The 23,718-nt window shown below is 38.7% G+C and overlaps 1 long non-coding RNA gene and 1 pseudogene across 1 annotated transcript in view; one reads left to right on the plus strand and one right to left on the minus strand.

Moving 5' to 3' along the window:
- Window positions 1-23,718, plus strand: part of LOC122487760 — a 248,354-nt gene that overhangs the window by 22,630 nt on the left and 202,006 nt on the right. The gene's annotated exons all lie outside the window — the stretch shown is intronic.
- On the minus strand, window positions 5,419-6,797 carry LOC122487758 (annotated as a pseudogene).

Consider the following 23,718-nt stretch of genomic DNA (forward strand, 5'->3'; position numbering starts at 1 on the left):
AGTTATTCAAGTATTTGTATTTTCTCTGAGAGCACTTTGTTCCTATGTATGGTGTAGCTTTTATCATTATTGGATAATAATCCAGTGGTCCTCATGTGTAAAATGGAGGTAATTTGCTTCAGAGGACTGTTGGAAATACTAAGTGAGTGAATATATATATCTCATTCTCTGTTAGGCAGTTTCATGTATGCTACAGAAATATCTGCACTCTTAGTAGAAGGCAGGCAGAGAGGCCATGAGGCAATAGGTCCTTGAGAAGTTACCAGTAAACAAAAGCCATAATTAAGCAAAATCCAAAAGATAAATGTAGTAAAATGTGAGGTACTTCATTGATAGTAACATGAAAAGTAGGCAGACATGGAGGAACCCAGGACCATAAGAACTACCTTGTCACCTGTGCTCTGGTAGATCCTGAACACTATCCTGTTCCCAGCCTACTTTCCTGACCCCATCGTTCTCTTCTGAACCAGCTACATAATTTGCAGAGCCCAGTAAAAAGTAAAAAGGTGAGATTCCTTGTTCAAAAATTACTATGAATTTCAAGACAGCAGCCTTACTGTGTTTAACCAAGGGAGTGTCTATTTCTTGCAAATATAATAGTTTGATGAAAATATTCCTCCTTTAAATCTTGTTCCCCTTAATCTTTAATTTGGCTTTGAAGTAAGGACAACATGCAATTTCTTTGTAACTCTCATGGTATTTTATTTGTAACCTTGAGGCACCCAGCAATTTCTATCCTGCTATGATGAATGTCTTATCTGTGATATGTGTCTTATCTCCCCTTCTGGAGAGTGGTTTTAAAAGCAGGTCTATGTCTGATTTATCTTTGTTGCCTCAAGCCTGCCTATATCCAGCTTACTTGGTTATAATAACTAACTAGCAAAGGGATCATCTTTTCTCCTGTTTTGAAGCAGGTTACTTTAGTATTAAAGTAAGAATTACTGGGGCGCCTGGGTGGCGCAGTCGGTTAAGCGTCCGACTTCAGCCAGGTCACGATCTCGCGGTCCGTGAGTTCGAGCCCCGCGTCGGGCTCTGGGCTGATGGCTCAGAGCCTGGAGCCTGTTTCTGATTCTGTGTCTCCCTCTCTCTCTGCCCCTCCCCCGTTCATGCTCTGTCTCTCTCTGTCCCAAAAATAAAATAAAAAACGTTGAAAAAAAAATTTAAAAAAAAATAAAATAAAGTAAGAATTACTTTCATTAAACTTGGTTAGAAGAGAAATCTTATTAAGTTATTTAACTCTACATCCCCACCCATCCCAAATCTTTTAGTAAATATAGAACTCTTGGGACATATGCCAAGATAAAGGATAAGGCTGAATTAATTTGGGATAATTCCTTGCACAAAATATGCCCTGGTATTATAATTATTACAGCCAGGTATGTCCCCCTAATAAGGGAGAAATAACATTCCTTGTGATCACAGAATCCTCATTCATAGATACATATTCAGTAATTACAAAAATAAGTTTTTTGGACCCTTGAGTTGGTAAAGTAGGTTTATAGGTTATATCACATTTATTAAACACTTCACTTTGTGCCAGGAACTGTACTCAATACATAGCTTATATCAGCTTCCTTAACTTGATTCTCACTATGAACACAGTAAAGGAGGCACCATTGTATCCATTGGTCAATAGAAAGAACCAAGGCTTAGAGCACATTGGCCAGAGTGATAGACAGCAGATGGCACAGCTATGATCATTGGTCCATGCACTTAGCCTCTACTCTCCATTGCTTCATGGACAGTGACCCTAGATGGAACAGTGTCTACTTCTCTCTGTCCCTCTTTTGAGACATTTGTCCTAGCTCTTCAGGGATTGACACCTCACCCACAGGTACCCATTGCCAGCATGACTTCCCATCACTCCTGTTATTCAAAGAAAAAAAAATTCTGTGATAAACTCAATAGGGATTCCTAGTATTTTCCTTAAAAAGAAAAAATCCAGAATATTTATTTAATCAGAAGCACAGTGCTCCTAAACCTTTCCTACAGCAGTGACCCTAAAGGCAGAAGATGGTTAGTCACTTCAAACAGAAATCTTGCGTATTATTTGTAAACTCCATTAAAATTTTGTGTTCTCCATGTCTGTTTACTTTAGTATTAAAGTAAGAATTACTTTCATTAAATTTGGTTAGAAGAGAAATCTTATTAAGTTATTTAACTCTACCTTCCCACCCATCCCAAATCTTTCAGTAAAAATAGAACTCTTGGGACACATGCCATATCTGTCTTGTTCTTCTATCCACTGGTTCACCTCTGAACCTGTACTATTATTAATTGAAAAGTAATAAATTAGTACATTGTTAAAGGCAGAATTTGGGTACCAAGGAGGGAGTGAATGATGGGGAGAAAGATGTGGCCCTCAATTCATACTCTGATGGGCCATTTTCTTAGAGATGCCTCTCCAGGTGTCAGCATAGCATGTTGAGAAGCAAAAGCAAGGTGGATACTAGTCTTACTGTTTACGCTATTCACACACACCTGACGTGTGGGTTAGGGTTGAGTTGTTATGCTTTAAATGACCACTGACAGCTAAAACATGTCTAAAAAAAGGACTCAAAACCATGGCAAACAATATTAACCAACACTATTGATGCACTAAATATGTTAGACATTTGATCATTTAAAAGGATATATATTATATATATACACATATAATATGTTTATATACAATTTCATTGAATAGATCCAGCAGCCTTTTGAGGTATTATCTACATTTTAAAGATAAACAAACTGTGACTCAAAGATATTGAAATGCTTGCTCAGGTCTCCATAGTAATGGCTGGTAGATGATGTGGCAACATTGTTGATTGCCTACTCGATCCCATTCCTTCTTTCCTTGCTAGCAGAGCCTGATTGGCTTCACCTCTTCTGAGAGATCATGTCTTTCTAAAGAGACTGGGTCCTCTCCAGGTCCATTGGGAGTAAGGGGGATGATGAACCTTAATCAGTTTAAGCCAATCATGAGCATCTCATCATCATTGTCAGATAATTTGTTTAGGCATGGATGAGTTAATGTGAGGAAAAGTCAGCTCAGAGGATTAGACATGGGGAAGTTTCTCCTTGCTCTTAAAAACCCACACAAAAAAAGGAATGTTTCTTTTTATGCTTCTGGACACTCATCTTTTTTTTAAATTTATTTTTGAGACAAAGAGAGACAGAGCATGAGCAGGGGAGGGGCAGAGAGAGAGGCAGACACAGAATCCAAAGCAGACTCCATGCCCTGAGCTGTCAGCACAGAGCCCGACGTGGGGCTTGAACTCACAGACTGTGAGATCATGACCTGAGCTGAAGTCAGACGCTCAACTGACTGAGCCACCCAGGCACCCCTGGACAATGTCATCTTTATGTGGCATGTAGACCTGTGGTAATCATTGTAAAGGATCCAGATGACATTAACTACCCTCAGAGGCTTTATCATTTTCTGTGATCAGCAGATAGAGTGATAGTTTACCTCTCTACCTTTAGGCAGAGTTGAAGCTGGTTGCAGTTTTTAAAAGATTCTGTTGGGGCGCCTGGGTGGCGCAGTCGGTTAAGTGTCCGACTTCAGCCAGGTCAGGATCTCGCCGTCCAGGAGTTCGAGCCCCGCGTTAGGCTCTGGGCTGATGGCTCAGAGCCTGGAGCCTGTTTCCGATTCTGTGTGTCCCTCTCTCTCTGCCCCTCCCCCGTTCATGCTCTGTCTCTCTCTGTCCCAAAAATAAATAAACGTTGAAAAAAAATTAAAAAAAAAAAGATTAAAAAAAATAATAAAAGATTCTGTCCACCTCTGATTTTCTTCTGTATCTAAAAGGTTGTTTTTAGGGTCTTTTAACTGAAAGCCTAGTATGATCACTGGGGTACCTTCCCCTGGTGGTCTTGAACTGAATCTTCACGCATATCACAGGGAGACTGCAGAAAACCCCACTCAGCTTTTCAGTGGTTTTCTTCTTGGCTGTTTAGCCTCATGCCCTCTACAGCTCCAGAATTTGACAAATGTCTTGGGTAGAAAATAGCCTATAAGCTTTAGGCTCAGTCCTCTGCCCTTCTGTTACTACCTGGCCATCAGCCCTTGAAGTCTTTGGTTTTTGTCTCTCCCTGAGACCACTGGAGGTCTCTGGTTTGTCTGTCTCCCAGCAGTAACCCTGTGCTTAGGCAAAGTCCAGGTGCACAGCCTCTTGCCCTGAGCCCAGATTTGGCAAATATCCCCCAGAACGAAAGAAGCTGCAGAAGTCAGCATGTCTCTCCATGGTTCTCCTTGTTCTAGAATCCTGTGCCCTCTAGTTCCTGTTGTATCAGCAATTTTTTGATGCCTTGACTCGTTAGAGAATTTTTGAAGTTTACCCCATTTGTTTGGTTTTTCTCAGTGCGAGTATTGGCCAGCTGCAAGCTTGGCCATGCCTTACAAAGAAGTGTGTTTTTAAAAAGCAGATGATATAAATAACAATCTTTTCTTGTAAGTTTTTAGTATAAATGTTTTCAGTTGCGCATTTTGCTATACCTGCTTTATCATCTTTTAAACTTGTGCTGAACCATTTTAAAGGAATTTGCAACCTTCTAACAGTTCCATTACAAATAATTCAGCAAATATCTTCTAAAAATGAGAATATTTCCTTATATTATGATACCATATTATACCCCCAAAGATTAAGGTTTCTTATATGTTTTGCTAACTAGTCCATAATACAGTTTCCATTGTCTCACCTAGAGCAATTTCATCCAACTGTGAAAGAATCTGGCATTGGTTTTTATAGTTTTTTAAAAAAATCTATACTCTTTATTCATGACATTGACAATGTGAAGATGCTATACCAGTAGAGTCAGAGTGAATATTTTTGGTAAAGACATGACATAGATGATATGCACAGTTTATATTGTATCATTTCAACAGGCACATGCTCTCACAAAGCTTCGCTATTCCTGATGCTAATTTGATCACTAGATTAAGGTGGTGACAGTCAGATTTTTCCATTGTAAAAATATGTTTTCCCTTTGTCATCTGGCACTGTGCAGATGTCCTGCTTCCCCACTCCCCACCCAACCAAAATTTTACTTACTGTATTTAGTATTTATTGATGATTCTTGCCCAAATAGATATTTCACTGAAGTTTTTCTAATTCTGTCATTCCTCCTCCATTCATTATCTGGCATGCTTTTCTGTTTCAAAAACTTCCCTTCACCAATTGAGGATGAGCTATATTTGCTTCCAATTATGGAGATTAATTTTTTTTAATTTTCTGAATAAGGAGATGATATGCCACCTTTAATGCTGGCAAATAGGTTAATTTATTTTTTTAATTTTTCTTTATTTATTTTTAAATTTCAGATTTCTTATTTCTTCAAGTTTATTTATCAGGGGTGACTGAAATAAAAATATATAATTGAGTCTCATCATTGGGGAAGTGGTTTTAAGAGAAAACTGGTCAGATGATGGTTGCCATTGATAAATAGACAGCCAACAGTGTGTCAAGAATAATGTAATATGCCTGTTCACAAGGGGATGCACTAGGAAATAATTTATGTGAACTTCTTGATTTCATTATACAAGAGCACAAGAGCACCACCCATGCCTCTGAAAATACTGGACCATGCACCTTTGGAAGAGCTTTGGCTACTTCATCAGGGCAATCTTCCTTCAGCAGTTGGGCATGCCTGTGTACATGATGTCAGTTTCTTTGCACCCTGGATGCATCATCATATGGCCATGAATAGTCAAATGGACAGGAAGTCAACCCAGCAAGCTCTGTGACAGATTGTGCAATCATCCAGCTGATTAAGAGATGAATATTCTGGGGATCTGGAAGCATTCCCTTTGCATTGTCATAGATACTGAAGTAGGCAGCTCAGTAGATGAGACACATTAAATTTGTACATAGGCACATTAAATTTGTACCGGCCCTTAATCCCACTAGATTTGTAGATTTCTTTTAAGTTTATTTACTTATTTTAAGAGAGAGAGAGAGAGAGAGAGAGAGAGAGAGAGAGGCAGAGTGAGAATCCCAAGCAGGTTCCACGCTGTCAGCACACAGTGCTATGTGAAGCTCAGTCTCACCAACCGTGAGATCATGACCTGAGCTGAAATCAAGAGTCAGATGCTCAACTGAGTCACCAAGGCACCCCTAGATTTGTAGATTTTTTAAAATTTTTTTAATGTTTATTTATTTTTGAGAGAGAGAGAGAGAGAGCGAGCGAGCGAGCGAGCTGGGGAGGGGCAGGCAGAGAAGGAGACAGAATCTGAAGCAGGCTCCAGGGTCTGAGCTGTCAGCACAGAGCCTGATGTGGGGCTCAAACTCATGAACCATGAGATCATGACCTGAGCGGAAGTTGGTGCTTAACAGACTGGGCCACCCAGGTGCCCCATAGATTTGCAGCTCTTAACCAGGCAGTCACAGAGGCCTCTGAACTCCCTTTCAGTTCCAGCTGTGCCCACATCTGTTGCTAGACATATAAGGGAAAAAATCAAGAGGATACACAAAACACAAGGATGTGGCTCCAGCACCACCACCTGATGGCAAATTCCCTGCAAAGTAGGACAAAACTGGATTCTCTTGCCCACACCACCCAGGAAGATCTACTTGTATTTATCTTTGAAGGCAAAGTTGAGAGCCTGCATGAGGAAGTATCTGCTGACATTGGCCAGGTTACCATCCCTGATCCTTAGGGATACGAACCACGCAGTCTGTAATGCCCTTTCATCACTTACCTGTGGTGATTTGTTTGCCAGCTTGCTGCACCTGCGGGGTGGGTGCTACCGCAGTCTTGGAGATGGCAAGAGTCACTCCACCTGCCAGGAAGTCCTTGGACACAGCAGCATCTGTCATGTTGAAAGGAAAGAGAAGATGGGTAACTGCAGGACTGTGGTAGGAACTGGCTGGGACTCTGGGGCCTTTTTTTTTTCTTCAAAAAGCCTGGACTTGTGGATTTTCATTTTTTTTCAACGTGTTTGGTAAATTATGGCCCATATTCTTCTTAATGTTTCAAATAGACCAACTATTACCAGTGGTACCTCCTCTCATTTGGCTTGTATGTCATATTTGAGCATTTTTGTGCTTTCTGGCACAAGAAGACGTTCTACTCTCACCATGGACTTAAGCCATTTCTCCAAGATGTGTATGGGGAATAGTATATGGAAATCAAGATAATCAGACTAGTGATGCTCATTACTCTAAGTATGTTACTGCATGGAGGACAATGGACAGATCGAACGATCTATCTATCTATCCACACACACACCTTTAAAAATCATGAATTTTCACTGATATTTCAAATTAACATTTAACATAATTTTTCTTTTTTGATGTTCTATTTGTATCTTTTTTTGTTTCCACTGAAAATCTTGGTCCCTAGTAATATATTTCCTAATTTTCTCTGTCCTAGAAATACATAAAATAATTTCAAAACTATAGTACCATTACCATTACATCTTCGTATACATTCCACTAAAAATAAACAGTCAGAAGTCCTTCGAAAGAATTCCTTTTCTCTGGGTAATTATGTTACCAATTCAATATACTCTTACGTCATATATCTTCTATGTTCTATTTGGTTTCAGCTTGTTTTCAATTTTTTGGTATGAATTTTTTTAAGTTGTATTTTGCTTCTGATTATGTAAATGTTTTAATTGCCTCTCATTCACCCCATTGATGAGGTAGAGATTCTCGCCCTAAGATTAGGGGAATAAGAAGCATTTTTTTAGTCACTTATGCTCACAGCCTGGGGGAGAAGGACACTGGACTTCATGCAAGGCACACGGGTTGGATTCAAGAACAGAGAGAAAGGCATGGAGCTGTGCAAGGCCGGCTTTTGTAGTATCAGGTGGGTTGGGTGCCCCTGGTTCCTGCAGGAGGCTGTGATTGGCTCATTAGAATAATTCTGTGGGCTGTCAGAAAACTGAAACCCTGAACTCAGGGATAAATAAGAACTGTGTCTGGTCCATTTGAAAAGGAGGGTTGTGTGGCTTAAGGATTTCTATCCGCAGGAGCAGAGCTCAGAGGGGAATTTCAGTCCAAGACCCTCCTGATTTTACCAGATGTCAAGGCAGCACATCATGTCAAGGCTTAATTTTGGTCTTACAGCACAGTAAAACATTTATGTGACTCAAAGTTTAAACTATATAAAACGGAATCCTCAGAGTATTGTTTCCATTCCTGTCCCTTCTACTCTGTCTCCCACATGGATAGCCTATTTTCTTAGTTTCTGACTTATTTTTCTTGGGTCTCATTTTGAAAATAATAAGCAAATAAGTAGATCACTCTCTTTCTACTACTTATCACTCTCTACTACTTTCTCCTACCTACTTACTCTCTTTCTACTATTACTACTACTCTCTACTACTACTCTCTTTCTTACTACTTTCTACTCTCTATTGGCCTATTTATTCCCTTCCTTTCTGGTATAAAAGAAGCACAATTATCTACATTGTTCTGTATCTTGCTCTTTTCAGCAGGAGCACTTTATATTAGCATATAGAGATCTTGTTCATTGTTGGTTTTTTTTACCACTTCCTTGTACATCATTGTGTGGGAGTAACCATAGTTTACTCAACCAGTCCTTTTTTTAGTAGACATTTGAGTTTATAATCTTTTGATAGTACAAATAGTGCTGTAATGAATAACATTGTACATATGTTATTTTCTTTTTGATGGTATATCTTCCTAATACAGTCTAAAAGAGGAATTACTCTGGGTGTAAACTCATGTAAAATGTTGTTAGGTATTGCCAAATCCTTGATCATGCGGAGTTGTACTATTTTCCATTTCCCAACAGCAGTGTATACCTCTTTGTTCCCTCACCAACAGTATATATTTTCAAACTAGTGGATTTTTTGTCAATATGAGAAATGCTGTATCAGTGAAATTGTATGTATATTTCTCATGTGAATGAAATTTGTGGGTCTTTTTTGTGCACTTAATTGCTCTTTACATTTCTTTCTCTGATGTGCTTGTTCTGGTATTTTGCCTAATGTTTTTATAGATTTCTGGTCTTCTAGATTTTTAAGAGCCCTTTACATGTTAGGAAGATAAATGCCTCTTTGTAACATTAATAGAAATATTTAACTCCCAGTGGGCATTTTTCTTCTTCATTTGATTCTGATGTTCTTTGCTATGCAAAATGTTTTAGGTTTTAATATATTTGAGTTTAAAACTATTTTCCTTTATTGTTTCTAGATTGTACCCCACTCCTAAGTAATAGGTTAATTCACCTGTGTTTTCTCCAAGTACTTGTACAGTTTAATTTTTTGCAGTTAGATCTCTGATCCACCTGGAGCCTATCCTGACATAGTGTGAAATATGGATTCAATCTTAACTCTTTCTGAATGGTTAATTTCCCCAATACTTGTTATGAAAATATCTAACTTCTAAAATGATTTGATGTATCACATGACCAAATACTGAATTTCTACATGTACTTTTTAATGCAATAGTTATCAAGTTTATTAATGTTATACTCATCTAATAAAAAGTGTTGAAATTTTTTTCTTTTTTAACTGCTCAGGAAGAGTCACATAACATTGAGGATATCTGGTCTACAGAGGTTTGGTAGGTACTCTCAGAGGGTTGTAGCTCCTTGATAACTTTTTCTATTTCTCCTTTAGAATTTTTTCATCTTTGATCTTTACTGCATTCAGATTTGACAAACCCTGTTGTCTTAGAAAATTACCCATTTCATCTAGGTTTTCCAATTTATTTCCTTCCAATTGTTCAAAATAATCTCCTATGGCTTTTAAGGTTTCCTTTTTCCCAATAATAACTTCCCTTTTATCATTCCTTATTTTGTATAATTGTGCTTTTTCCTTTTATTTCTTTTGAGTAATCGTTTGGCTATGTGGTCAATTTTTGCAAAGAACAGGGCTTTAGAAAAGTAAATTCTACCACTTTCTGTATTTAAACTTGATTTTGCCAGTCTGTTTAAAAACAAACAAATACACAAACCTGCCAATAAGCAATTGTAGAGAGACTACACTTATTGTAACAGGAAAGCAGACTATATCCATGAGAGAGATCCCTTGCTTTTTCCCTAAATTCAGCCTTTGTTATTTTCTCTATCTATAAGTTGAACTTGAAAAGTCTGCTGGTCCATGTAACCAAACCATAGGCAGTCCAATTTTTCAAGCCTCCTCCAGATTTTGCTGACTTCTCAGTGATGATAGGTTTAATTATTCTCTATGTGTTCATCTGCTTGCTTCACAAGCAAATAAGGCACCAACTCCAGGGACCATGGGCTTAGGCAGTGGTATCTTTGATGATGGGGAAAAAGCCATACACCAAAAATAGAAATTGCTTTCTACACTTGGGGAACATTGTCCTTTCTAATCCCAAATTTGAGGCAGCTCACTGGGGATTCCTAACAGTTATCTTCTTATGGGCTATAGAAGAAACGGACCAGGGGCTGAGAGGCTGTATCTTGGGTAAATGGACAGTGTGCCCCCACTGGTTTCCCTGCCTCTTACTCCACTTCCTCTCTATGCAGGCCCCTCCTCCTTTTGTCCACCTTCAGTGTACCTAATTGTTTGAAATCCAAACCCACTGGAGCTCTGTTTTTAGATTTCTTGCTGGTAAAGATTAGTAAGCTTTTCTTTTAAAAGTTTTATTAGGGAAAATTTGAATCACACACAGAAATCCAGCAAGTATAGAATAAATTCCACATACTGACATAACAAACATCAACATTCTGTCAATCATGTTTCATCTCCCACTTTACATCACATCATATCATCTATAAATTCTTCGTAAGTCAGTCCTTAAGACAAACAATCAAAATGCCATTTGCATTTAACAAAATAATTCCTTAACATATTACCCAGTACAAGGCCATATTTCATCATTGTCTCAAAATTTCCCAGCTATTTTAATTGAATCAGGATCCAAACAAAGTCTATGCAAATTTTTAAATTTTTCTGTTTTTAAATTGAGATATAGGTGACATATAACATTATATGAGTTTTAAAGTGTACAGCATAATGATTCAATATTTATATGTATTGTGAAATTATTACCACAATAAGTCTAGTTAACATCTATCACCATACATAGTTACAAAAAATTTTTTTCTTGTAATGAAAGATTTTAGATCTACTCTTTTAGCAACTTTGAAATATGCAATACAAAATTATCAACTATAGTTACTCTGCTATACATTACACCCCATGACTGAATTATTTTACAACTGGAAATTTGTAACTTTTGACTCCCTTCACCCCTCACCTCTGGCGATCACCAGTCTGTTCTCCATATCTATGAGCATGGAGATGATTGTTGTATAAATTGCATGTGTAAGTGAGATCATACAGTAGTTGTCTTTGTCAGACTTATTTCTCTTAGCATAATGCCCTCAAGATCATTTGTCATGACTAGTGGCCAAGATATCCTTTTTTATGGCTAAGTACTATTCCTGTGTGTGTGTGTGTGTGTTGTATGTATATGTGGGGTGTGTGTGTGTGTGTGTGTGTGTGTGTGTGTGTGTACACCACATCTTCTTTACCCATTCATCTATCAGTGGACACAGGTTGTTTCCAGATCTTGGCTGTTGAAAATAATGCTGCACTGAATATAGAGATGCATGTATGTTCACAAATTAGTGTTTTTGTTTTCTTCAGATAAATAATGCAGAAGTGAATTCATGAGACATACGTAGTTCTATTTTTAGTTTAAAATTTTTTTTAATGTTTGTTTACGTTTGAGAGAGAGAGGGAGACAGAGTGTGAGCAGGGGAGTGGCAGAGAGAGAGAGGGAGACACAGAGCCTGATGTGGGGCTCGAACTCACGAACTGTGAAATCATGGCCTGAGCCAAAGTCAGACATTTACATATACTCTGCTCATTTTTAAATCAGATTATTTTATTGCTATTGAGTTATATGAGTTTTTTATATATATATTGGATATTAACCCATTTTCAGATATATCATTTACAAATATTTTCTCTCATTCAGTAGATTGCCTTTCTGTTTTGTTGATGATTTCCTTTGCCATGCATAAGCTTATATTTGATATAGTTCCACTTGCTTATTTTTGCTTTTGTTGCCTTTGCTTTTGGAGTCAGATCCAAAACAAACAAACAAAAAAAACAACAGCACTTAATGTCAAGGAGCTTGTTGCCTGTGTTTTCTTCTAGGAGTTTTATGGTCCTAAGATCTTACATTCACGTTCTTCCTTAATCCATTGTGAGTTAATTTTTGTGTATGATGTAAGATACACATCATAGTTTTATTCTTTTGCATGTGATTGTCCACTTGAACCCAACATTATTTACTGAGGAGACTTGCCTTTCTCTATGTATATGATTGGCTCCTCTATTATAAATTAATTGACCCCGGTGTGTGTGGGTTTATTTCTGGGCTCTCTATTCTGCTCCATTGATCTATGTGTCTATTTTTATGCCAGCACCATACAGTTTTAATGCTTTGTAACATAGCTTGAAACACAGGAGTGCGATGTCTCCAGCTTTGTTTTACATTCTCAGGATTCCTTTGGCTCTTTGGGGTCTTTTGTTCTTCCACACAAATTTTAGAATTATTTGTTCTACCCCTGTGAAAATGTCATTAGAAATTTTGTAGAGATTACACAGAATTTGTATATGCCTTTGGATAGTATGGTTATTTTAACAATATTCTTCAAATCTTTGAACCTGGAATATCTTTCCAATTATTCATGTCTTCTTCAGTTTCTGTAATCAATGTCTTATAGTTTTTAGTCTACAGAGCTTTCACCTCCTTGGCTCTATTTTGTTGATGATTTCCTTTGCCATGCATAAATTTACTCTGAGGTATTTTATTATTTTTAATGTAATTATAAATGGTATTGTTTTCTTAATTTCTATTTCTGAAAATTCACTAGTATATAGAAACAACAGACTTTTGTATATTAAATTTGCATCCTGCAACTTTACTGAATTCATTTATTAGTTCTAACAGTTTTTGGGGGGAGTCCTTAGGGTTTTCCCTTACATAATGTCATGTCATTTGCAAATAGTGTTAGTTTTATTTTATTCCTTTTCAACTTGGATGCCCTTTATTTCTTTTCTAATTGCTGGCTAGGACTTACAATATTATATTGAAAAAAAAAAAAAAGGTAAGAATGGCATCCTTGTCCTATTCCTAAAAAGTTTTGGGCTTTTTACCATTGATTAGGATGTTAGCTGTGGACTTGTCATTTGTGGTCTTTATTATGTTGAGGTATGTTCCCTTTATACCAACTTTGTTGAAAATTTTTAACATAAATGGATGTTAAAGTTTTTTGGATGCTGTTTTGTATCTATTGAAAGGATCATATAATTTTTATCCTTTATTTTGTTAATGTGGTGTATCACATTGATTGATTTGTAGATATTGACGCATTCTTGCCTTTCTGAAACAAATCCTACTTGATCATGGTATATGAGCCTTTTAATGTATGGTTGAATGGAGTTTGCTGATATTTTGTTGAGAATTTTTGCATCTATGTCCATCAGGATATTGGCCTGTAATTTTTTTCTTATGATTCTTGACTGTTTTGGGTTGCAGGATTAAGTGGTTTGTAAAATGAGTTTGGAAGTGTTCCCTCCTCTTCTGTTTTTGGAGGGGTTGTGAAGCATTGTTATTCTTCTTTGAATGTTTGGTAGAATTCACCAGTAAAGATGTCTGGTCCTGGATTTTTGTTTATTGGGAGGTTTTGATTACTGATTCAACCTCCTCACTAGTAATTGGTCTAATCAGATTTCCTGTATCTTTATGATTTGGTCGTGGAAGGTTTTATGTGTCTAGGAATTTATCCATTTCTTTTAGGTTGTCCAACCACACATACTTTCGATGATTCAGAAAATGCAGACTAGTTTGGAATTGATCTAAATTGTCTCCAAGTTCTGAATAATTAAATCATTTATAAATTTTGCAACTTTCAGGTACTTGCAGACATGCCAACATATTATTGCCTTGTTTCACAAATAAATGAGGACATTTTCATTGTGTACTATTAATAACCTATGAATGGCTGCCTTGAAAGTGCTAGCAGTACAAGAAATTTATTGTAACCTCTAAAATAATAACATTTACTGGTTTTTTTCTGGTTATATAAACAATGAACTTTCATTGCTGAAATTTGGAAAATAAGAAACAACAGAAAGAAGTAAATAACAATTCCCTCACTTTGATATAAACAATTGAAATATCTTGTCATATTTTCTTGACATAATTCCATGTATACATTTATTTTTAAATGAAATGATTATTTATATGTACTTTATATCTTATTTAATAACTTAATGTAGATAATGATCACAATATCATGTCTTTAAATATATTTCAAAAATATAAGTTTTAATGGCTACATAACAGTCCATAAATACAGACCTGGTTTAATTTATTTACCTAGTCCTCTAAGGTTAAATATTGATGTATTTTCACTTGACACATCAATACAGTGATATTTTCATTTGAGAAGTAACCTTGCAATCCTTCCCCTTACACGTAAAAACGAGCATTTGTTTTGATGACATTAGGGATTGGGTTTACTAAATTTAGGGTAATGAACAGTTTGGAGCTTACTGATGCAGATTTTTAAATTGTTTCTCAGAAAGTCTATAGTATTTAAAAAAAAATTTTTAATGTTTATTTTTGAGAGACAGTGTGAATCAGGGAGGGGCAGAGAGAGGGAGACACAGAATCTGAAACAGGCTCCAGGCTCTGAGCTGTTAGCACAGAGCCCGACACAGGGCTCGAACCCAGGAACCGTGAGATCATGACCTGAGCTGAAGTCAGACACCCAACCGACTGAGCCACCCAGGTGCCCAAGGCTATAGTATTAACATGTAGAATGTGGGAGTCTCGTTGTACTCACTCAGGGACCCAGATAGAGAGTTGCTCCATCTCCCCAGGGCAGGAAAAAGCAAATGAGTAAGTTGCACACTGTTGCGTAAAGTTTCTGTCTAGATGTGACAGATTGGATGTCTTCTCACATTTTATTGGCTACAGCAAATCACATGCTACATCTAATTTCAGAGTGAGTAAGGGAGTGCACTTTTGCAAGGAAGAGAATGAGAATTTTTGTGAACAGTTCATTACTACCTCATTGTGTTACAGCCAAGCCAACTGGGTGAACATTGCTTTGAGGGCAAGTCCATTGGTGGTTCCCTTTCTGGGTCCCATGCTACCAGAGATGGTATAGACTAACTTTCTCATTCACTGGTGGCCTCAGAGTCATGGCTGTCTTCAGCACCTTTGACCATTGCCCTGGAAGCAGCACTTTTTGTTCACTTATCAAATGTGTTATCTAAGAAACTATGCCTGCTATATTGTCTTGAAAGATGTACTCCAGCAAATCCTTCCATTTCTGTATATTTATGTAGTTCTTCCCACCAAGACATGGAGTACATTTCTCCTTCATTAAAACTGGGTGAGCTCTGTGGCTTACTTCAACCAGTGCAGTGTGGCAGAAGTGACCCCGAGCCAGTTTGGGCCTAATCCTTATCAGGCCTGGCAGCCTCACTTGTGCTGTCTTGGAAGCCAGCCACCCTGCAAAGAGGTCTCTACTATTCTACTTAGAGACAACATGGAGAGAAATCCAGGAAAATGGCAGGACACCTTGGACATTGCAACCCTAGCTGAGTACAGCCACACAAGGGGCCCTGGCTGGTACCACATGAAGCTAAGATGAACTGTCCTAGTTGAATCCTGACCAAAGTACAGAAGTGTGAGCAAATAAATAGTTGCTTAAAGCCACTTAGTTTGGGAGTGGTTCCTTATGCAACAACAGATGAGTGAGCCATTATACATGGGCCCCTGATCTTACACATTTATAATAAAATTCAGCATGTGATAATTGTTATAAGAGAGGTGGAAAGTACTGTAGGAGATCAGAGCAGAGAGATTACTTGGAGACTGAGGTAGTAGGGAGTGCTTCATGGAGATGTAAAGAAAATAGGTATTAAAGACATCCCAGGGGTGCCTGGGTGGCTCAGTAGGTTAAGCATGGGACTCTTGATTTCAGCTTAGGTCATGATCTTCCAAGTTTGGTTCCTGAGTTTTAGCACTGCCGCTTGGGATTTTCTCTCTCCCTCTCTCTCTCTGTCCCTCCCCTGCACACTTATGTGCATACAAGTTCTCTCTCTCTCAAAAATAAATATATATTGGGGTGCCTGAGTGGCTTGGTCGGTTGGGCGACCGACTTCGGCTCGGGTCATGATCTCACGGTTTGTGAGTTCAAACCCCACGTCGGGCTCTGTGCTGACAGCTCAGAGCCTGGAGCCTGCTTTGGATTCTCTGTGTGTGTCTCTCTCTGCCCCTCCCCTGCTCATGCTCTATCTCTGTCTATCTTTCAGTAATGAATAAATGACAAAAATTAAAATATATAGATATATTAAAAAAAAAAGACTTAGCCCAGCTATGTTTTCATCAACTATTAATCTCCAGACATCTATTTCTCTGAGATTTTATACCTCACCTCACCTCCTCCTCTACCAATGTCCTTCTTTTTTTCTTTTTTCTTTTTTTTTCAATATATGAAGTTTATTGTCAAATTGGTTTCCATATAAAACCCAGTGCTCATCCCAAAAGGTGCCCTCCTCAATATCCATCACCCACCCTCCCCTCCTTCCCACCCCCCATCAAACCTCACTTTGTTCTCAGTTTTTAAGAGTCTCTTATGCTTTGGCTCTCTCCCATTCTAACCTCTTTTTTTTTTTTTCCTTCCCCTCCCCCATGGGTTCCTGGTAAGTTTCTCAGGATCCACATAAGAGTGAAACCATATGGTATCTGTCTTTCTCTGTATGGCTTATTTCACTTAGCATCACACTCTCCAGTTCCATCCACGTTGCTACAAAGGGCCGTATTTCATTCTTTCTCATTGCCATGTAGTACTCCATTGTGTATATAAACCACAATTTCTTTATCCATTCATCAGTTGATGGACATTTAGGCTTTTCCCATAATTTGGCTATCGTTGAGAGTGCTGCTATAAACATTGGGGTACAAGTGCCCCTATGCATCAGCACTCCTGTATCCCTTGAGTAAATTCCTAGCAGTGCTATTGCTGGGTCATAGGGTAGGTCTATTTTTAATTTTCTGAGGAACCTCCACACTGCTTTCCAGAGTGGCTGCACCAGTTTGCATTCCCACCAACAGTGCAAGAGGGTTCCCGTTTCTCCACATCCTCGCCAGCATCTATAGTCTCCTGATTTGTTCATTTTGGCCACTCTGACTGGCATGAGGTGATACCAGAGTGTGGTTTTGATTTGTATTTCCCTGATAAGGAGCGACGTTGAGCATCTTTTCATGTGCCTGTTGGCCATCCGGATGTCTTCTTTAGAGAAGTGTCTATTCATGTTTTCTGCCCATTTCTTCACTGGGTTATTTGTTTTTCGGGTGTGGAGTTGGGTGAGCTCTTTATAGATTTTGGATACTAGCCCTTTGTCCGATATGTCATTTGCAAATATCTTTTCCCATTCCGTTGGTTGCCTTTTAGTTTTGTTGGTCGTTTCCTTTGCTGTGCAGAAGCTTTTTATCTTCATAAGGTCCCAGTAGTTCATTTTTGCTTTTAATTCCCTTGCCTTTGGGGATGTGTCAAGTAAGAAATTGCTACGGCTGAGGTCAGAGAGGTCTTTTCCTGCTTTCTCCTCTAGTGTTTTGATGGTTTCCTGCCTCACATTCAGGTCCTTTATCCATTTTGAGTTTATTTTTGTGAATAGTGTGAGAAAGTGGTCTAGTTTCAATCTCCTGCATGTTGCTGTCCAGTTCTCCCAGCACCATTTGTTAAAGAGACTGTCTTTTTTCCATTGGATGTTCTTTCCTGCTTTGTCAAAGATGAGTTGGCCATACGTTTGTGGGTCTAGTTCTGGGGTTTCTATTCTATTCCATTAGCCTACGTGTCTGTTTTTGTGCCAACACCATGCTGTCTTGATGATTACAGCTTTGTAGTAGAGGCTAAAGTCTGGGATTGTGATTCCACCTGCTTTGGTCTTCTTCAAAGTTACTTTGACTATTCGGGGCCTTTTGTGGTTCCATATGAATTTTAGGATTGCTTGTTCTAGTTTCGAGAAGAATGCTGGTGCAATTTTGATTGGGATTGCATTGAATGTGTAGATAGCTTTAGGTAGTATTGACATTTTGACAATATTTATTCTTCCAATCCATGAGCATGGAATGTTTTTCCATTTCTTTATATCTTCTTCAATTTCCTTCATAAGCTTTCTATAGTTTTCAGCATACAGATCTTTTACATCTTTGGTTAGATTTGGTTAGATTCCTAGGTATTTTATGCTTCTTGGTGCAATTGTGAATGGGATCAATTTCTTTATTTGTGTTTCTGTTGTTTCATTATTAGTGTATAAGAATGCAACTGATTTCTGTACATTGATTTTGTATCATGCAACTTTGCCAAATTCATGTATCAGTTCTAGCAGACTTTTGGTGGAGTCTATCGGATTTTCCATGTATAATATCATGTCATCTGCAAAAAGTGAAAGCTTAACTTCATCTTTGCCAATTTAGATGCCTTTGATTTCCTTTTGTTGTCTGATTGCTGATGCTAGAACTTCCAACACTATGTTAAACAACAGCGGTGAGAGTGGACATCCCTGACATGTTCCTGATCTCAGGGAAAAAGCTCTAAGTTTTTCCCCATTGAGGATGATGTTAGCTCTGGGCTTTTTATAAATGGCTTTTATGATGTTTAAGTATATTCCTTCTATCCCGACTTTCTCAAGGGTTTTTATTAAGAAACGTTGCTGAATTTTGTCAAAGGCCTTTTCTGCATCGATTGACAGGATCATATGGTTCTTATCTTTTCTTTCATTAATGTTATGTATCACATTGATTGATTTGCGAATGTTGAACCAGCCCTGCATCCCAGGAATGAATCCCACTTGATCATGGTGAATAATTCTTTTTATATGCTGTTGAATTCGATTTGCTAGTATCTTATTGAGAATTTTTGCATCCATATTCATCAGGGATATTGGCCTGCAGTTCTCTTTTTTACTGGGTCTCTGTCTGCTTTAGGAATCAAAGTAATACTGGCTTCATAGAATGAGTCTGGAAGTTTCCTTCCCTTTCTATTTTTTGGAATAGCTTGAGAAGGATAGGTATTATCTCTGCTTTAAACGTCTGGTAGAACTCCCCTGGGAAGCCATCTGGTCCTGGACTCTTATTTGTTTGGAGATTTTTGATGACTGATTCAATTTCTTCACTGGTTATGGGTATGTTCAAGCTTTCTATTTCCTCCTGATTGAGTTTTGGAAGAGTGTGGGTATTTAGGAATGTGTCCATTTCTTCCAGGTTGTCCAGTTTTTTGGCATATAATTTTTCATACTATTCCCTGATAATAGCTTGTATCTCTGAGGGATTGGTTGTAATAATTCCATTTTCATTCATGATTTTATCTATGTGGGTCATCTCCCTTTTCTCTTTGAGAAGCCTGGCTAGAGATTTGTCAATTTTGTTTATTTTTTCAAAAAACCAACTCTTGGTTTCATTGATCTGCTCTATAGTTTTTTTAGATTCTATATTGTTTATTTCTACTCTGATCTTTATTATTTCTCTTCTTCTGCTGGGTTTAGGTTGTCTTTGCTGTTCTGCTCTATTTCCTTTAGGTGTGCTGTTAGATTTTCTATTTGGGATTTTTCTTGTTTCTTGAGATAGGCCTGGATTGCAATGTATTTTCCTCTCAGGACTGCCTTTGCTGCATCCCAAAGCATTTGGATTGTTGTATTTTCATTTTCATTTGTTTCCATATATTTTTTAATTTCTTCTCGAATTGCCTGGTTGACCCACTCATTCGTTAGTAGGGTGTTCTTTAACCTCCATGCTTTTGGAGGTTTTCCAGACTTTTTCCTGTGGTTGATTTCAAGCTTCACAGCATTGTGGTCTGAAAATATGCATGGTATGATTTCAATTCTTGTATACTTATGAAAGGCTGTTTTGTGACCCAGTATGTGATCTATCTTGGAGAATGTTCCGTGTGCACTCGAGAAGAAAGTATATTCTGTTGCTTTGGGATGCAGAGTTCTAAATATATCTGTCAAGTCCATCTGATCCAATGTATCATTCAGGGCCCTTGTTTCTTTATTGACCGTGTGTCTAGGTGATCTATCCATTTCTGTAAAGTGGAGTGTTAAAGTCCCCTGCAATTACCACATTCTTATCAATAAGGTTGCTTATGTTTGTGAGTAATTGTTTTATATATTTGGGGGCTCCTGTATTCGGCACAGAGACATTTATAATTGTTAGCTCTTCCTGATGGATAGACCCTGTAATTATTATATAATGCCCTTCTTCATCTCTTGTTACAGCCTTTAATTTAAAGTCTAGTTTGTCTGATATAAGTATGGCTACTCCAGCTTTCTTTTTACTTCCAGTGGCATGATAAATAGTTCTCCATCCCCTCACTCTCAATCTGAAGGTGTCCTCAGGTCTAAAATGAGTCTCTTGTAGACAGCAAATAGATGGGTCTTGTTTTTTTATCCATTCTGATACCCTATGTCTTTTGGTTGGTGCATTTAATCCATTTACATTCAGTGTTATTATAGAAAGATATGGATTTAGAGTCATTGTGATGTCTGTAGGTTTCATGCTTGTAGCAATGTCTCTGGTACTTTGTCTCACAGGATCCCCCTTAGGATCTCTTGTAGGGCTGGTTTAGTGGTGACAAATTCCTTCAGTTTTTGTTTGTTTGGGAAGACGTTTATCTCTCCTATTCTAAATGACAGACTTGCTGGATAAAGGATTCTCGGCTGCATATTTTTTCTGTTCAACACATTGAAGATCTCCTGCCATTCCTTTCTGGCCTGCAAAGTTTCAGTAGAGAGATCGGTCACGAGTCTTATCAGTCTCCCTTTATATGTTAGAGCACGTTTATCCCTAGCTGCTTTCAGAATTTTCTCTTTATGCTTGTATTTTGCCAGTTTCACTATGATATGTTGTGCAGAAGATCAATTCAAGTTACATCTGATGGGAGTTCTCTGTGCCTCTTGGATTTCAATGCCTTTTTCCTTCCCCAGATCCGGGAAGTTCTCAGCTATTATTTCTTCAAGTACACCTTCAGCACCTTTCCCTCTCTCTTCCTCCTCTGGAATACCAATTATGCGTATATTATTTCTCTTTAGTGCATCACTTAGCTCTCTAATTTTCCCCTCATACTCCTGGATTTTTTTATCTCTCTTTTTCTCAGCTTCTTCTTTTTCCATAATTTTATCTTCTAGTTCACCTGTTCTCTCCTCTGCCTCTTCAATCCGAGCCGTAGTTGTCTCCATTTTATTTTGCAGCTCGTTGATAGCATTTTTAGCTCCTCCTGGCTGTTCCTTAGTCCCTTGATCTCTGTAGCAAGAGATTCTCTGCTGTCCTTTATACTGTTTTCAAGCCCAGCAATTAATTTTATGACTGTTATTCTGAATTCACTTTCTGTTATATTGTTTAAATCATTTTTGATCAGTTCGTTAGCTGTTGTTATTTCCTGGACGTTTTTCTGAGGGGAATTCTTCCGTTTCGTCATTTTGGATAGTCCCTGGAGTGGTGCGGGACTGCGGGGCACTTCCCCTGTGCTGTCTTGAATAACTTGCGTTGGTGGGCGGGCCGCAGTCAGACCTGATGTCTGCCCCCAGCCCACCACTGGGGCCACAGTCAGACTGGTGTGTGCCTTCTCTTCCCCTTTCCTAGGGGTGGGATTCACTGTGTGGTGGCGTGGCCCGTCTGGGCTACTTGCACACTGCCAGGCTTGTGGTGCTGGGGATGTGGCATATTAGCTGGGGTGGATCTGCAAGGTGCACAGGGGCGGGAGGGGCAGGCTTAGCTCTGTTTCCTTCAGAGTTCTGCTTTGAGAGGGGCCCTGCGGCACCAGGAGGGAGTCAGACCCGCTGGAGGGATGCGTCCACAGAAGCACAGCTTTGGGTGTTTGCGTGGTGCAAGCAAGTTCCCTGGCAGGAACTGGTTCCCTTTGGGATTTTGGCGGGGGTATGGGCAAGGGAGATGGCGCTGGCAAGCACCTTTGTTCCACGCCAAGCTGCGCTCTGTCGTCCAGGGCTGAACAACTCTCCCTCCCATTGTCCTCAAGCCGTCCCGTTCTCTGAGCAGAGCTGTTAGCTTATAACCTTCTAGATGTCAAGTCCCACTTGCTGTCGGAACACACTCCGTCAGGCCCCTCCACTTTTGCAAGCCAAACTCAGGGACTCTGCTTGGCCGGTGGGCTGCCCCTCTGCCCCAGCTCCCTCCCGCCAGTCCGTGGAGCGGGCACCGCCTCTCCGCCCTTCCTACCCTCTTCCGTGGGCCTCTCATCTGCGCTTGGCTCTGGAGACTCCGTTCTGCTAGTCTTCTGGCTGTTTTCTGGGTTATTTAGGCAGGTGTAGGTGGAATCTAAGTGATCAACAGGACGCCCGGTGACCCCAGCGTCGTCCTATGCCGCCATCTTCCAAGGATCCTACCAATGGCCTTCTAATTAAGAGGTAAATAAATATTATATCATAGTAACTCACTTGAACCCTCTTGTCCCATTCTTTGCATTTAATTTTTTAAGTTTATTTATTTTTGAGATAGAGACAGAGAGTGTGAGCTGGGGAGGGGCAGAGAGAGAAAGGTAAACACAGAATCCCAAGCGGGCTCCATCCACACTGTCAGCACAGAGCCCAATGTGAGGCTCAAACTTGTGAACAGCGAGATCATGACCTGAGTCAAAACCAAGAGTCGAATGCTTAAGCTTAACCGACTGAGCCACCCATGCGCCCAACATTCTTTGCATGTTAATGGAGAACAATATTAGATAAATGAATCATTAAATTTTAGGAACAAGCACAAGGAAAGTGCTTTGAGAAGACTTAATAGAATCAAGCAACTTGTATCACATAATCACTCTTTACTACCCTTACAGGAAGGCTGGCTCTACTCATACTAGGTAAGGGTATACTTCTCTACTATGTTCCCAGGATGACACAAGGGAACAATCTCTTCATTTGAAGACACATGTTAATTCTCCCTTTGGAGCTCACCATAAGCCCTAATAAATCAGTCAGCTCAATCAATGTCTTCAGTCTATTTGCATTGTCAAGAGTGCTACCCATACTCAGACCGATACTGCCTCTTCATTTTTCAACAGGTAGCTATTTCTGTTAAGCGCCTTCATCATTAAATTCTCAAACTTGCACTCACTTTAAAAGTGCGAGTATGCAGTCAGCAGTATGGAAGTAAGCAGGTAGATTTACAAAGTCAAACCCAGTGAAGTTGAGCAGTCTAGAGCTGAAACGAGAATCCAGCAAATTTAAAGATGTGCATGCTATGTGACCTAGCAATTTGACTCCTAGTATATATCCTCAATGTGCCCAAGGTAACAGTATGCAGTTGCTAACGAAATGACCAAAAAATGGAGCCTGTCTACTTATTTATGGAAAAGAAAAATAAATAGCAGCAAAACTGAATGAGAATTACATTTATTCATAGCCATGAATCTCAAATATATGTTAGTGAAAAAGGCAGGAATAACATATACAATAAGACACCAGTTATAAAGATTTAAAAAATGGAAAATAATACTATATATTATTTATGGATATATACATACATAGTCAAGTTTAAAATATGGATGGAAATGATAAATAGAAAATTCAGGATGCTGGTTAGCTCATGGGAGGGATTTATAGGAAAGAGATTAAAGAGGAATACAGAGAGATTCTATTGTGACTATAATATATAATAATTAATTTCTTAAGCTGGGTAGTGGGTACAGGAGCCTCAATGTATTATTCTTGGTATTTTTTTTATATGTCTGAAATATTCTTCTTAACAAAATAAA

This window comes from Prionailurus bengalensis, chromosome A2 (assembly GCF_016509475.1).
Source record: "Prionailurus bengalensis isolate Pbe53 chromosome A2, Fcat_Pben_1.1_paternal_pri, whole genome shotgun sequence".
Lineage (NCBI taxonomy): Eukaryota > Metazoa > Chordata > Mammalia > Carnivora > Felidae > Prionailurus > Prionailurus bengalensis.